This window comes from Pangasianodon hypophthalmus, chromosome 17 (genome assembly GCF_027358585.1).
Source record: "Pangasianodon hypophthalmus isolate fPanHyp1 chromosome 17, fPanHyp1.pri, whole genome shotgun sequence".
Classification (NCBI taxonomy): domain Eukaryota; kingdom Metazoa; phylum Chordata; class Actinopteri; order Siluriformes; family Pangasiidae; genus Pangasianodon; species Pangasianodon hypophthalmus.
Window position 1 is genome coordinate 13,828,360 of NC_069726.1, and position 12,728 is coordinate 13,841,087.

The following is a 12,728-nucleotide window of genomic DNA, read 5'->3' on the forward strand; positions in this document are numbered from 1 at the left end:
TATGAAATGAATGTTTTCTCACTTCAAAAGACAATCATGTCATAAAGCATGTGCATTACGCAGTGTTGGGCAGCAAGTAGCCAAACTATTTGAATCAATTAGCTTGCAAGTAGTTAGGCTTCTCACTGATAAATGCTATGTTGTTTGATTTTCTTAGCACGCACAATATATATTTTTAATAAATGTTGCGTGTCATGTCATCATGTTGCCATCCTGTTTTCGGTTCACATGGAAGTCGATCCCAAAAGGAGTGTATTCACTGATTCTAGGCACTGAAAAGAGTCAACCTGAGAATTTTGGATTCCACACATCAAAACTTCACCTCCCATGCAAACAATGCAAGCAAAATTAATTGAGTTTTTCAGTTAGCGAGACAGATGGTGGATATTTATGTTGTTTTTATTTTGAATTTGTCTGGTTGGAATTGAACAAATCAGAGCTTGCAGATAAGACATATAGATACAAAAAACATGTGCAGAACCGGTAAAAAATGTACGGAATACCATCACCTTGCGTTAGTTTCGATATTTTATTGGGTTGACAAAACTACAGGATACTATTCTGATAAATGTCAGTAATGTTGTATTGTAGTTAGTGACCTGTTACTTAATTGAGACTAGTTATTGGTTATGTATTAGCATTAGTGTATGTGTACTTCAAAATAATCTGAATTGTGGTGATATGGCATATTTATTACAGTAACATGTATAACCAGTATTAGCTTTCATCAAGCAGTACTGAAGGAAATCACGAGATTTTGTCTATGCATATGTGTGTGTGTGTGTGTGTGTGTGTGTGTGTGTGGGCGCGCGTGTGTGTGGTATGTGCACATGTGTGTGTGTCCCCTCCCAGGCCTGTGACTTGAGCTGTCAGAGAGCTGTTAGACGCAGGGCGGAGCGTGAAGGGCACATCAGTGACTATGGGGTCTGGCAGCTTGTCTATGAGCAGACAGCTATGAGTGAGGCAGTGACCCTGGGGGAATCAGCCCCCGCACTCAAATCTCACTTTACAGAGTGGCGTCCCTGCTCGCGATCACCTGTCAAAGCCAGACAGCACATCCCTCCTGAATTACAAAAATCTCACCACAATTTGTCCTTCCAATTATGGAATAAATGAAGCGGTCGTCCAAACAGGGTCTCAAATAATGAATTTAAAGTGACAGAGCTGGGGGTTATTTTTGAGCAAACAAGACTGAATGGGGGGAAATAGTCAATTAATTTTGACACCCAGTGAAATATCAAAGAACTTTTCATCTTGGCAAAATGAGAATCTATTGAACCTATTACTGAACAAAATGGGCATGAAAAACTGCAGGCAATCAGACATGCAGCAATTGATCAAACCTTATTATAATCTTACTAGTCTCCTCTCTTTCTCTCCCTCTCTCTCTCTCTCTCTCTCTCTAAGAAGCAGGGTTCCAGTCTTAGGATGTTCATTAAAACAATGCTAATGAAGCCTCATTGCTCCCTAGTGGAATAAAAGTGTAGCTCAATCACAGTCTGAATCCTGTATGTACAACACAGTCACTTATTGACACCATATTTCAAAAGGAATTTCAATGTTATTTCATTATAACATGATTTGAAATTCTATTATGAAATTATAATATCATGACCTCAGTATAATGTACATTGTATACTTTATTTTCTTCTGGTTTTTTTTCTTGCATAGTTTTTGGTGTAATATTAAAAAAAAGGTTCTCCAAACTCAAATTTGGTTTTATAAGGATCTATCTGCCAGCCAGTCATCATCCAGGATGACCACAGGATGAACGCAACCCTATAGCCAATCAATATTCATGTCCTTTTAATATTCTCACATTCTCACATAAAAGAACAGACTTGAAGCCTCAGAATGGCAAGCTGGAGGAGAAGGTAATTTTAGCTGGAGACATTCTACATTTCTTCCATTAGAGTAATAAAAACTGTACTCATTGGTTTTACAATGTATAAATGTTCTGGCACTTTAGAAAGACTTCAGTGCAGCCGGAAAGCTAATATTGTGGCTACCATCAGATAACAGTAGCTTTAAATAATGCTGCAGCAGCACAAAGCATAAAATCATGCAGATACTGGTCAAGAGCTTCAGTTAATGTTCACAGCATATATCAAAATGGAGGCAAAAATGTGCTCTCAGTGGCACAACAGTCTATAAAATTTATATAGAATGGTGCAAAAAACAAAAAAGTGAGTGGTAGTTCTGTGAGCAGAAACACCTTGTTGATGAGAAAGATCAGAGGAGAATGACCAGACTGGTTCAAGCTGACAGGTAGGCTACAGTATCTCAAATAAGCACTCTTTACAACTGTGGTGAGCAGAAAAGCATCTCAGAATGCACAACACATCAAACCTTGAGGGGGATGGGCTACAACAGCAGAAGACCACACTGAGTTCCACTCCTGTCAGTCAAGAAGAGGAATCTGAGGCTACAGTGGGTACACCTTCACCGAAACTGGACAGTTGAAGATTGGACAAAGACCAGGCGACACTTTCCAGTCCTCAATCTTCTAATGTATTTTAATATTGCTAACTATTTTAAATGTCAAGGTAAAAATGGTAAGGAAATTTTTAGGAGCTTTTGAAAAAATGTAATGTCTTGTATTTTAGATATCAGAAATATAAATCTTTTTAAAGAGTATATTTGATCAAAGTGGTCTTTATAGGCTCAAAATGACTTTATCTGACAAGATTACTGCCATTTATTAGTTTTATAATAAGAAGAATGCTTACTAGGACACAGGTAGATAGAACCTTATTAAAGGGAATAGTATTCAATCTAACAGAATTAAAAGGTTCTAAATATACTTAAGGTTCCAATTTTTATTATTTTACTTCTAACTGTCTCAGAATTTTGATAATGTCAATTTGAAGTAACCTTAAAGTCCAGGTCTTTTCAGTACTTTTGCTAGCTGGAATGTCAAATCTTTGTTCCATATTTCAAAACAGCTCTTCAACCAGATAGAACCTTATAATACCTAGGTGTCAATATGACATTATCTGTTTCTGTATAAATTATGAAGCCTCTGGTTAGAAAATTTACACTTTAGCTAAAATTTGAAATAAATTAGGGTCTGTGCCCTTGACTCTAGTAGATAAAGATAGAGAAGAGGAGTAAGGGTCTACATTTGCACACACGGGCTGGAGTACAAGGTCAACACACACACTTAAATACTACAAAACACCTACTCATAACAGAACACCTACTCTTGTCCACATAACAGTGCTCTCTCCTGGAACCTCATGTAGCCTCCAACACTACACTACTTTCAAAAGCCTGACATCAGTGTGAGTCACTCTGGCTAAAAAACTTTCTTGAACCACTTTATTTTTATCGTCACTGCAACATAGAAGACAATCCGATGTGGTTAATCTCACATTTATGCCTACAAACTGGCAGGATAATTTTAGTAATAACCAATAATGGCCATAAATCAATAAAATCTGACATACAAAAAGCTGTTATTTTAACAGGGTACATGAGGGTCACATACAGACTGGTGACAAATTAAAGGAAAAACAACCATAAATGTTTTAGTAAGGTGTTAGGCCATTGAACAGCTTTAATTCACCCTGGCATAGATTCTACAAGTCTCTGGAACTGTTAGTTACTGGAACTGAATCCTCTGGAGGATGAACACCATTCTTCCAAAAGATATTCCCAGAGATAGTGTTATGATGGTGGTGGGGAGTGATTTAAATCTACCATAGGTGTTCCACTGGGCTGAGATGTGGTGACTGTGAAGCAAACATTTCAGTGAGCCCTTGTGCGTAATATGAAGGTAATCAGTCAGAAGAACTTTGTATTGATTTGCAGTGGCTCTTAAAGCATTAAAAGAACTGCCCCATTTCTTACAACCTGGTTTCATGGATATTCACTATTTTTGTCACAACATAATTTCAGTATACACTCACCGTCCACTCACCGAAACTGTACAGTTGAAGATTGGAAAAAAAATCACCTGGTCTTTTTCCAGTCTTCAACTTTCCAGTTTGGGTGAGTGTGTGTCCATGATAGCCTCAGTTTCTTGTTCTTGAATGACAGGAGTGCTGATGTGGTCTTCTGCTGCTGTATCCATAAAGTTTGATGTGTGTTCTGAGATGCTTTTCAGCTCACCATGGTTGTAAAGAGTGCTTATTTGAGTTGCTATAGACTTCCTGTCAGCTCAGGGCAGACTGGTCAATCTCCTCCGATCTCTCTCATCAACAAGATGTTTCAGACTGCAGACGCTCTGCTCACAGGATGTTTTTTGTTCTCACACAATTCTCTAAAGATTGTTGTGTGTGAAAATCCCAGGAGATCAGCAGTATCTGAAATACTCGAACCAGGCCATCTGGCACCAACAACCATGCCATGATTAAAGTCACATTTCTTTTCCCCATTCTGATATTTGCAGTGAACATTAAGTGAAGCTCTTGACCTGTATCTGCATGATTTTATGCATTGTGCTGCTGCCACATGATTGGCTGACTGCAGGTGTACACGTATTCCTATTAAAGTGATTGGTGAGTGTAAATAGACTTCTTCACCCAATTACTAACTAAATAATAAAGATATCTATAACATATAAGACAAATGACATAACTTTGGCTATTAAAGGCCAATTAAGACAGTAGCTGAATTTCTATTTTTAACCATCCAGTTGTTTTTACATAGATGTCAGTGAAGTTTAAACTAATTAGAGATCCAAAAGCATTAGTCCATTTAGTCCATTTAATAACATTACTGTATTAAAATTTTAAAATATATATATTTGCATAGAGGTCAGCAATATCAATGCTGATAGAATAGGAAAAGCATCATCAGTCAGTTTTGCACTTCACAAGACCAGAAGTTTTGACACACTTTCACTTTCTCTCTCATCTGACATTAAATTGATGCTTATTTAATTCCTTTCCCGAAAGATAATCTCAACATTACAGAAAGATCAAATACCTCTGTATATTCATACAGAAATAAAAGTGTAAAGGCTTTTTTTGTTGGAGCTTGTGTGAAGCAGATGATTACAGATAAAGCTATCAAGTACAAGACTGTGGGTCTTCCCCCAAACTGTTACTACAATGTTGGAAGCACACAATTGTACCGAATGTATTTGTATGCTGTAGCAGTACAGCTTCCCTTCACTAGAACTAAGGGGCCCAAATATGTTCCAACATGACAATGTCCCTGTGCACAAAGTGAGGTCCATGAAGACAAGGTTGGAGTGGAAGAACTCGAGTGGCCCGCACAAAGCCCTGACCTCAACCCCACTGAACACCTTTGGGATGAAATGGAATGGATCAGTGCTTGATCTCACTAATACTCTTGTAGTTGAATGGACACAATTCCCCAAAGGCATGCTACAAAATATAGTGGAAAGCCTTCCCAGAAGAGTGGATGTTATTATACCCGCAAAGGGAGGACTAAATCTGGAATTCAAAAAAGCACATGTGGGTGTCATGGTCAGGGGCTGACCATGTGGTTCACAAAGAAATTAGAAAAGATACTTTTTCTAGCTAATGTGCTAAAAAACCCTAAAGTGTTTGTTTGCAGTGCCCATCATAAAATAATTTGGACGCAGAGAACCAGAAGGAGCTGATTTGATTGAATATCACAGCAGCAAACCTAACCAAACTTCTTGATAATGGATTCGTCCAAATGCAAGCAATTTTTTTACATTTGCAGTGCCCTGTGCAACATTCCACCTACGCTGATGGTCATGAAATTACAAAAAACATACAATGCCATGATTTAATGCCTCGTATTTGCGTGTGCGCCATGATCACTAAACTAGAGCCTCATTTTTGCTCACGAAAAATGAGATTCCCTAGCAACTTACTTATGGCCATTTTATTAGGAGGAGGAGTCATTAGGCTGTTTTATCAGAGAAAGGACATAAGGAGAGAGACCAAATAACTGCTGCCAAAGCTTTGTCAAGGAGTAATGCTTCAGTCTCTTCAGGCATTAATGTTGCCAACCTATATGAAAGAGCTATGGTTACCTTATTGGCTCAGTCAGGGGTGTGCTTCCTACTACTGGGATTCAGGTTTGAGTACCAGCTGCACCATATGCCATAAATGACTGAGGGACCACAGGAGCTTTTGTTTTATCAGCCAACTTGTGGATTTGTATGAAGGACAGCTGGAACATTTCTCTTTGCTAAGGGTCATATCAGCCAGTCAGGTGTCTCCTTAGTCACCCAGTATCTGGCAGTTACAAGTCTCCCAGACAGCTCAACCATAAAAAAAACAGAAATAGAGGAAAAGAAAAATAATAGCAAACTTCCTGGCTTCCACTATTGTAGACTGTCATCATCTACTACAAGAGAAAGAGTCCACTGCTAAAAATGGAGGGAAAAAAACAGCTTCACAAATGAAACAGCTTGTAAGCAGAAACAGATAAGCCACTCTGAGATGTTAATCTATGTGGCTGTGTTTGTGCGGATACATTATTTTAATTCCAGATAACACAGCAGGATAAAGAGGACATGCGAAAATTGAGGGGAAGCAAGCTGAGGTGCCGGTAAGCTCCTTTTTATAACACCATCACATTTCCATCCGGACATCATAAGTACCTTCCTCCAGTATTATGTGCATAAATCAATGTCCACACACGACTACATAATGATGAAGCACACCACTGTTTCATCCCTTTTGCATTTAATTAAGAAAATCAATAATGGTGGGATATTGAGAAACATCTGCACACTTTTTTTGCCCTGCAGTGCTGTAATAATTAATTTAACCTGCTAATTAATTTAGAAAATTAGTTCTGAGATACTTTTGAAAAATGTCTATGCATCTTTTTTCCTCAATGTGATAATGTTGAAACCTGCTGGCCCAGCTCTCCGTTTTCACAGCAGAACTCAGAACCGCTGTCCACTGCCCAGTCATTAAACTCAGACATTCATCATAAAAAAAAAAAAAAAACACCTCGTCATCATTTAGTTAATGCAGCAGCCTCATTTTACAAGCACAAAGAAACAAACCATACTATAAGATGAATGCAGACAATGTGGCCCTATGTGGTTCTGTTAAATAAATCAGAAAGACCGGCTCCTTTGTCACCAAACCAATTTAAGGAGTCGGTGTCCTGCAATGAAAGCTGATGGATGCAATTGGGGGAAGAAGAGTAAGAAGAAGCTTTCAGCATAACTCGCTTTAATTACGTTTTCCCTCACAGGAGAGCTGCCTGGTTAAGACGTATAGCGTAAACTCACTGAGATCCGACCTTACAGCTGTGTTAGGATTCTAACTACATCCATGATAGAAGAATTATTTAAAGCAGCTGAAAATGTGTACTGAGGGGATTGAGAGGCTTGATTACCATGGATATGGATTTCCATGCAAATACATTAATTCCATTACTCCAGTGCTTCTTAACATAATATTCAGTCGAAGCATATACAAATGATTCAAACAGAAAACATCGAAATAGACGTTTAATCAGGCCTGGGAGATATAACATTCACAGTAATGATCAAAACATTTTTTTTGCATTATAATTCACATTTGACATATTTTCAAAGAAATTATGACGCCATTCTCTACTTCAATGCAGTAGCAGCACCAAAGACTTAAACATTTCTATTCCAGACTTCCACATGATACAATACAATTTCGGTTCTTAAGGTAATGATTTGATATTTAACAATACTACTGAAACTGCCACAATACTAGAGATTTTAGTTTGCACTTTTATGAAAAAAAAAAAAAAGACAACATATCCTCTGTAGCATGGAATTGCTTCTTCTTTGCAAAGTTTGTCAGAGATGGTGGACAGACTGATTCTAGCTACAAAACAGTTCATATTTGTTCATAAGCACCTTAATTTTTTTTTATAGATATATAGAAATATAGATTTCATTTTTGTTGCCAAGACAGGTGAAATGATTTCACTCAAAGAACTACCACAACCTTTCATGGAGTGGCAAACTCCCTTATTTTACTCTCATATGATTTAAATAGTCTGTCTCTGAGAGTGTGAATGCTGATTTCTACTGCTGCTGATGGTTCTACATGGATACCCTAAAGAGTGCAAAAACAATTTATGCCAGTAAGACTTAAGACTCAGCCTTGCTTCAGTGGATAACCTCAACTAGATACTGTAGGGTTGTACCTAAGAACTGCTGCTGTAATCATAAACACTGTCCTGTACTCATCCCAGGACTTTAATTTACAATATATTCATACTGAACATCCTTTGAGCACACTCAGTACTGTTTGCCTTTCTTCCTCATGTTATTTCTGGGAGGTTTTTTTTTTCATTAGAGCTCTAAATCTACATCTAGATCGCTGTAAACCTGTTTTGTGACAATGTCTATTGTTAAAAGCGCTACACTAATAAAACTGAATTGAACGGATTTCCTGTCAGTTCTATTTATCCACAAAATCATATTTATTCAGATGCATTTGACACACAGTAATTCCAGTAGGGTGCCACTTTATTGAGGAAATATAAGGAGATGTAGGAGATGCAGACATCACAAACTCAATAAATCTATAACCCTTCAAACCGCTCTTCCTCTCGACGGATTTTAAAATCACAGTAAGCCGCCAAACTTTAAAGTTCATTTTAGTCTCCATTTGTTTTAAAGTGTAGGAGGTTTCAGCTGATCTATTCTCACTCAATGCTTTGTCTTCCATTTTCACATTCTTAATATTGATTTGTTCTAGTGCAGGAGCTGGATTTATTCATAACTACACACACGCGCACACGCACACACACACGCGCACACACACACACACACACTAATGGCACTTTCTCACCTAAAGTAGCACCTGTGCTTTGTAAAAAGAATACACTAAAGGACAGAGAAAAGGCTTAAAACCCCAGGCACGTATAAGAAACTGCACCTGAGAGGCAGAGGTCAAGGAGGAGTGAGAAAGAGGAAGAAGTTTGCCTTATCTTCTTAACATTAATTACTGTGGTCAGAGATCAGTGGCTCCACATGAGCAGTTTTTAAACCATTGATCCCACAGAGGTGCATTCAACTATCTAAATAATACTAAATAAGTGGAAGTTAAAGTCAATAACTAAGAAAGGTCAGTTTAAAAAAATCTCGTTTGGAAGTGGTGATGAGAATAATAATGTGAATTTCATGCATAGCAGTAAAACGTTTAATAATTTAACATTTTAATTTTTGCTCCCTCAGGAGGCAATTGGCATATAAGAAAAATGACTGAGGTGGCATTTCTGATAATGCAATAATGGAAAGAGTGTGAAACCAGTGCTACAGCCATGACTAATGGAGCTGAAGCCGTGTTTTACTACAATCCACACTGCCCAAAGCATGCATCAGGAGAGACTGCCTGCTTAACTGTTGTGCAGAAAGATGGAAAGAACTGCTGTTATAGGGCTATTAGCAAGTTCCCCACCCAAGAACCATCTCGAACCTCACACACTCTCACAGCCAGCTTCTTATAAACACAGACAAGCACGCAAGCAGTGGCCTTGTGCCAGGGCCTAATGAAAGAGCAGCCATTACCGACAATCTGTCTCCATCCGAGACAAACCGTCTCCTCCCCAGTAATCACATACAGGATGGGTCAGCACAGCTCTAGGGCAGCACACACTAAATGAAGCTCTAGAAGCTTTGCATGTAAAAATTCATGACTTCGATTTAATATTTCATAGTTACCTTAAACTGTGAACACAAGCAGTTGTTGATCTATTGATGTACATGCTGCTCTCAACAGCAGATACAGTATTTCTTGCTTAAGTCTCACACTTTCTGCCACTGTACTTCTAGTTCATGATGCAGAAAAAAAGATGTGCTGGATCTAGGCTTGTGATGACTGACGATAGTATGGGGAATGACTTTTTTGTTTTGCAAGCAATACTGACCTTGTAAACACGTAATTAATCAAAAAAAATCTCATGCTAGTGACTAGCAGCTACAGCTGACTAGCAACCAGCTTCTGGTATTTTATTTTTTCACTGTAATGACATAACATATATATATATATGTATGCCTGGCCACGCCCCCTTCCTTTCCTCCCTCAGTGTCGCTGCATCCTGCACTCCTCCAAAGCCAAAGGCGATATTATCGTCGATCAGCAATAATTAGGGGGTGCAATAAGATGCTGACATATTGCACACAATCTCACAAACCTAGCTGGCTCAAGTGCTATTTTATAAGCAGTTGAATAATAAAGGGTGGAATGCATTGTTATATTAAGACCAAAAATCTGGCAACCTCAGAAGCATGAACTACACACAAGTCACTTTAATAATCTCAACAAACTGGCCAAAAAAAATCTAATTAAGCATGTGCGTAAATCAAGTCTGAAAACTTTCCACGCGTAAATATTGACAATACTTTTGAACTTAAGGCAACGCTGAATCTGGTGAGTAAAGTATTGTTAAAACAATGACGAACCATGAAGGGTTTTCTTTTGCACCAAAAAACAAAACAAAAAAAGCATGGTTAATTTTTGTAAAGATTTAGATTAATATTGCAAACAGAAAAAGTTTAAAACCACTTTTCACTGTAGACCACATTTTACAAAGCGCTTCTGAGAACAGAAATCAAATTAGCACTTAACTGTAAATGTTTTAATTGTAATTGTAAATACTGTGGCCCTTCAACCTTGCTGCCACAGTCATCATATAAAGACACTTCTGAGAAAGGTCAAAGTGTGATGTATGTCCTGAAGAAGTTCAAGTATGAAGCGAGAATCTTCGTTAGCACGCAGGCTATGAGATACATCCTTGAGATTCCAATCAACAGCTCTTTTCTTCACGTGTAACGTTCTGGTGTGTGTATGAGTAAGAGTGACAGTGAGTGGGTGTGTATGAGTGAAAGAAAGAGAGAGAATGACAAAAAGATTACTGATTACTTCAACCAAAATTGTAGGTTGCTAGGCAACAACTAGCAAGGTGTTTCAATAAAGAATAATGAAGAACACACAAACACACAAGGAAGGAACTTCCTTATAGATACAGGTACTGGTGTGAGAAGAGGGAAGTGAAGCATAGTGCTAGAAATCTGAATCCTGTTGCTGGAGGGAGTGATAAGGCAAGCAAGAACTCTCAGCTGCAGCAAACCAGTGACATATACTCAATCACACACACACACACACACACACACACAAACTGTATGCTGCACATAATCAGCGTAATAGATAAACGTGACAGGCAGCATCTCACCTATACCTCCCCAACATACACACACACACACACACACACACACACATACACAGGATGCCTAATCAAGGATCCATTTAGTCTAAGCACACTGACACAAGCAAAATCACTGCTTTGTGGTAAGGTCTTCTATAAAATCTGCCATATAGACAAAATGGAAATGGCCCAAATTGCTGCATAAAAAAACATAAGCAACAGCGAGTCATATCACAGACACACACAATAACCTGCAAGTAAAACAAATGATAAAACAAACACTAGTACAAAAATGTCCTAGGTTCAGATATGGGTACAGATGTTGAGATCTTGGAAGGCATTCTCACTCAGTTTATTTTCTTGTCTTTGACACATAACATAGAACGCAGATCTTCCAAGAAATGGAGTGGTCTAAGTGTTCGCTCTACTGTCGAGAGATCAGGGGTTTCAAACCTGACAATGACAGAACACAACTGGCACTGCTGCCTGGGCCAGAAGAATTGCATGCGTTAAGGAACATGCAATAAACACCAGCAGGAATCAGTCCAGCCATGTCAGATTCAAAGTCCTTCAAACCTTCATTACAATGTGTCTTGGTGCCCACTGAATTCTCAGTGTTGAATTCTGGAGTATGATTGGTCAGAAGAGTGGACATAGGTACTGTATGGTGGACATAATCTAAGGATAATAATAAATTGGTTTAAAAACAAAAAAAAATTTGTAAATGTTGAAAAGATTAAGATTCAGATTTATTGTCATGGCACAGTTTACACAGTTACTAAGTAAAGTATAAATGGAGAGTAAAACACACATCTGAACATCTGAAAAAGAGCAAAGTGCCTTAAAAAAGGAACAGATGTATCTATCAATATATGTGTGTGTGCTAAATATTAATAAATAAATAAGAATATATTAAAATAAAATAAAAATATAGAATATGTATAATGTGCAATATTTGTTTTGTGCAAATATGACATTCTGGATGCAATGCAGTGTGTAAACAAGGAGGTTATCAATAAGGTAAACCTTACTGTAAGGAAATGATTATTTACCATTTACAGAAAGTCTCCAGTGTCAGCTTTTTTTGTAATGGTCTGAAAGTGCTACCCCATGATAGAGTCTTCAGGTCAGAGATCTTTGAGCTTTCTGGTTTCTCAGTAACATGACAAGCTGCATTTTTGTTTTTCTCTTACCGATTTCAAAGAGAGAGGAAAAAAATGACTCTTTATAGCTGCTATAACATAGGTGATAACAGCGACTAACTTGTCTCTTTGTATTTAAACATTAAAATAACTATCAAAAAGCACAACATGTCGTTCATTAATAATTTGCTGTGGGTTAAAAGGAATAAAATGCTTCAGGACATATCACAGCACCCCGTCATGGATTATTTTCCTATAACAGCATGCCAATTATTGTTTTATTCCTTATTTATAGACCACCTCACATGAAAATATTATTAGTCATGATGGGTGCAGAACAAGGTTACACTTTTCTCCAAGCACGTTTAGCTGCCCTAAGATGTTGCATGAGCAGCAGTTTGAGAAGATTCACACATCTTGGACAAAGAATGTGTTGGTAGTCAGGCAATGTGGAGAACTAGCTACTGGGTGGGAAATGGACAACTG

General features: G+C 37.9%; 1 protein-coding gene across 31 annotated transcripts in view; it reads right to left on the reverse strand.

Annotated features, from left to right (window-relative positions):
- Positions 1-12,728, reverse strand: part of dlg2 (discs, large homolog 2 (Drosophila)) — a 229,147-nt gene that overhangs the window by 97,848 nt on the left and 118,571 nt on the right. The gene's annotated exons all lie outside the window — the stretch shown is intronic.